This window comes from Notolepis coatsorum (assembly GCF_963971535.1).
Source record: "Notolepis coatsorum genome assembly, chromosome: 1".
Lineage (NCBI taxonomy): Eukaryota > Metazoa > Chordata > Actinopteri > Aulopiformes > Paralepididae > Notolepis > Notolepis coatsorum.
Genome location: NC_140165.1, coordinates 84,926,183 through 84,930,730, shown reverse-complemented (window position 1 = coordinate 84,930,730; position 4,548 = coordinate 84,926,183). Strand labels below are relative to the sequence as shown.

The 4,548-nt window shown below is 39.9% G+C and overlaps 2 long non-coding RNA genes across 2 annotated transcripts; both read left to right on the top strand.

Annotated features, from left to right (window-relative positions):
• The first annotated feature begins 240 nt into the window (after nt 1-240).
• LOC311234237 lies at nt 241-1,856 on the top strand. The gene is made up of 3 exons (XR_014620079.1): nt 241-332; nt 1,298-1,389; nt 1,737-1,856. It is a non-coding gene; the product is annotated as an uncharacterized lncRNA (long non-coding RNA).
• A 1,734-nt stretch (nt 1,857-3,590) lies between these two features.
• On the top strand, nt 3,591-4,548 carry LOC311231498. Its single transcript, XR_014619874.1, has 3 exons — nt 3,591-3,717; nt 3,965-4,051; nt 4,432-4,548. It is a non-coding gene; the product is annotated as an uncharacterized lncRNA (long non-coding RNA).

Below are 4,548 nucleotides of genomic sequence, written 5' to 3'. Positions count from 1 at the left end.
CTTCAGGCCTGTGGTTCACTATGATTAAGTTCTTTCCTGACATTCGTAGTTTCCACCAGAGGTCTTGTAAGACCAAAGATGGCCCAAACCTTCCTTGGATGTGACCACTTTAGTAAAACCTCAAATTCTGCTGTTTTCTTGGCCCAAACCTCTTCCTTGAGTGAAATTAAATCCACTTACTGTAGTAAAATTGAGAAATGTTGTCCTTTTGCTAATGTTACACGGTATCCAACAGGTTTTTTAAGATGACTAGTGTGCTATGACCTCGGACAACAAACCTCGGACACCATAGATCTGTCATGCCAAGATGCTGCCACCGTCTGGCTTAGAAGGTAAGCATAGCTTTAAGTATTTCAGAACGCTATGTTACCCAGTCTAAACATGATTAACCTCTTCCACCCGGAGCCTATTTTCTGAAAATCCTGTACTTTTTAATTTTCACCACAATGCAACCGTTTTGAAACAAATTTCAGATCTAATTGTTGCTACATGCTAACAATAGGGAAGAGAACCTAACTGCGTTTCAATATTTGTCTAACATTACATTTTGTGGTATATTATCCCGGTGTGAATCGATACCGGTACCCAACGGTACCTTTTTTCGGTACTTTAGTCTCAAAAAAATGTATTTACCTACCTCAGTTGTGAAAAAAAAATCCAAGCTTCAAATGACTACAATTTCGACCGTTTTCGGCTTGCCATTGCTCCAACTGCTTAGTTGTTGAATCAAGTCAAATCGTAGGTAAGCATATATTGTGCGTGAACATTGACATGAAAAGAAAAAAGGTAAAAAAAAATCTCACTTTAATCAATACTTGGTAGTACCGATGTGTTTTGGTTCGGTACCTTAAAAGTACCGAATTCGGTACCCATCCCTAGTTGTGACATGGTTATGATGTTTGTACTTGAAGTTTGAAATAAAAATCGCTACTTTTATAGAACAGTCTGGAAATATTGATTTATCACCAGATGTCATTTGCGAACCGCTGACGGACCGCACTGGCGGAAGAGGTTAAATGCGTTTCTTCATGTTTTCACTGATTTATGAAACCGTTTCATAAGGTTCATTATAAATGGTGCTAGCCGGTATTCCCCCTCTGAACTAATGCTAATAATAACCATATTGATGCTCCAGTTCGCTGTGATGAAGTTCTTTCCTGACATTCGTAGTTTCCACCAGAGGTCTTTCAAGACCAAAGATGGCCCAAACCTTCCTTGGATGTCTGAGCGAATTAAATGTACAGACTGTAGTGGACTTTTTGAGAAATGTTTGCTAATGTTACACTGCATCCAACAGGTTTTAAGACGACAAGCGTGACCTCGGACAACAAACTTCTCGGACACCATAGATCTGTCACTCCAAGATGCTGCCACCATCTAGCTTAGAAGGTAAGCATATAAAGTATTTCAGAATGCTAGCCAGGTTACACAGTCTAAACATGATTAAATGCGTTTCTTCATGTTTTCACTGATTTATGAAACTGTTTTATAAGGTTCTTTATAAATGTTGCTAGCAGGTATAACCCCTCTGAACTAATGCTAATCATAACCATATTGATGCGCCGGTTCGCTGTGATGAAGTTCTTTCCTGACATTCGTAGTTTCCACCAGAGGTCTTTCAAGACCAAAGATGGCCCAAACCTTCCTTGGATGTCTGAGCGAATTAAAATCGACAAACATAGTAAATAGTTCCTATGAGAAACACATTTTTGATAATGTTTCATGGCTTCCTACAGGTTCATCAGGGGATGTCTTCTGTAACCAAGAGCTGAAACTTGCTGGGAGATTTTGACTGGAGCCACTCCTGGTAATGGTCTTCATATGGTTGACGTCGCTTCACTTAATCTACTAACGACAACGGTATGTTTTGGTTCCTCCATGCAATATCTTCTAGCTGGTGTGATAAACACTGGTATTGTCTTTTACTTCAGGCCTGTGGTTCACTATGATGAACTTCTTTCCTGACATTCGTAGTTTCCACCAGAGGTCTTGTAAGACCAAAGATGGCCCAAACCTTCCTTGGATGTCTGAGTGACCACTTTATTAAAACCTCAAATGCTGCTGTTTTCTTGGCTCAAACCTTCCTTGAGTGAAATTAAATCCACCTACTGTAGTAAAATTGAGAAATGTTGTCCTTTTGCTAATGTTACACGGTATCCAACAGGTTTTAAGATGACTAGTGTGCTGTGACCTCTGACAATAAACCTCTGGGACACCATAGATCTGTCACTACATCATGCCAAGATGCTGCCACCGTCTGGCTTAGAAGGTAAGCATAGCTTAAGTATTTCAGAACGCTATGTTACCCAGTCTAAACATGATTAACCTCTTCCACCCGGAGCCTATTTTCTGAAAATCCTGTACTTTTTTATTTTCACCACAGTGCAACCGTTTTGAAACTAATTTCAGATCTAATTGTTGCTACATGCTAACAATAGGGAAGAGAAACTAACTGCGTTTCAATATTTGTCAATAACATTACATTTTGTGGTGTATATTATCCCGAATAAGAGTTATTAAAATAATAGATGCAGAACTATGAACCTTGAACCCCATAGATCTGTTCAGGAAGTGTAGTTTTGACAAATTCCAACGCAGATCCAGAGCTCTGGATGTCCATTGTCCACTACAAAATGGCTGCAAAAAAATACAATTCCCATGACTTCAAGGTTTTCCAAAATAGTCTCCTCTCGCGGAATATACAGACATTTCGAAAAGGAAAATCTATCTAATAACACTTTAACCTAATCCTAAACTAACGTATTGATAATAATATACCGTACTTTTCGGACTATAAGCCGCGGCTTTTTTCCCCATTTTTCGACCCTGCGGCTTATATAACGGTGCGGCTTATATGTGACTCGACGTGACCAAACTCGAAAATGTAAACATCTAAATATTGCTTTTTTGACTGCATTGAAATGTTATTTATCTGTTCCCTTATTTGCTAAACTTAATACAACTTGTAAATGAGTTAATGCTTGTTATTTGTCGGACAGTATTGTGTCCCAATGCTAATTACATATGGTAATTAAACATTAAAACACCTGCGGCTTATAGTCCAGTGCGGCTTATATATGTACACATCATTCAATTTAGCTGCTGCGGCTTATAGTCAGGTGCGGCTTATAGTGCGAAAAGTACGGTACATTATACATGCTGTTGTGACATGGTTATGATGTTTATACTTGAATACGTTTGAAATAAAAATCGCTACTTTTATAGAACAGTCTGGAAATATTGATTTATGACCAGATGTCATTTGCGATCCGCCGACGGGCCGCACTGGCGAAGAGGTTAAATGCGTTTCTTCATGTTTTCACTGATTTATGAAACCGTTTCATAAGGTTTTTTATAAATGGTGCTGGCAGGTATTCCCCCTCTGAACTAATGCTAATAATAACCATATTGATGCTCCGGTTCGCTGTGATGAAGTTCTTTCCTGACATTCGTAGTTTCCACCAGAGGTCTTTCAAGACCAAAGATGGCCCAAACCTTCCTTGGATGTCTGAGCGAATTAAAATCGACAAACGTAGTAAATTGTTCTTGTGAGAAACACATTTTTGATAATGTTTCAATGTTTCCTACAGGTTCACCAGGGGATGTCTGCTGTAACCAAGAGCTGAAACTTGCTGGGAGAGTTTGACTGGAGCCACTCCTGGTAATGGTCTTCATATGGTTGACGTCGCTTCACTTCATCTACTAACAACAACTGCGGTACGTTTTGCTTCCTTCATGCAATATCTTCTAGCTGGCATCATAAACACTGGTCTTGTTTTACTTCAGGCCTGTGGTTCACTATGATGAAGTTCTTTCCTGACATTCGTAGTTTCCACCAGAGGTCTTGTAAGACCAAAGATGGCCCAAACCTTCCTTGGATGTCTGAGTGACCACTTCAGTAAAACCTCTGTTTTGAAGACGACCCATTCCGCTGTTTTCTTGACAAACCTGTTTTGTTGCTCAGGCAGACCTGGGAGTCACAATGCAGTCAACATCAAGTCTACTGTGGGGAGAATATCGAGGGTCGTCAGCTGGCAGGACAAGGATCCAGGTAAGAATTTGGTGTTACACATGATGCAGGTTGAGCTATGGATGCAAAAACAATGCAGTAAAGAGCCATTTGGACCTGCAAATGTAAAATATTTTAAATAAAATGGCAAATAAGTTATTTATTCCAAGTACAGTGAATAAGGTTGCACACTGGTTTATGGTTGAACGTGAACACATGCATGCAGAGGACTGAGCAATCATGTATTGGATAATGATGTGCATGTTTCTAAGCTGGCCCTAAGCTTGAATTGCAAAATAAATTATACTAGTGTTCTTTTTCTACACATGTGGTGCTGCTATACCATTTGGGGAAAGCCCTGGTTACAGATATTTTTAAACCCTGAGTCAATGCTCATCAATAACTTTTTTCTCTTATTGCAGACTGGAGAGGCAGAACTGTATGGAGATCAGGATATTGGAGCGGCTGTGGCTTCATGCCAGGCGGGATAGAGTGGTGGATGAGATCAGTGACTGCCACGTCAGGATGGCTCACGTGGG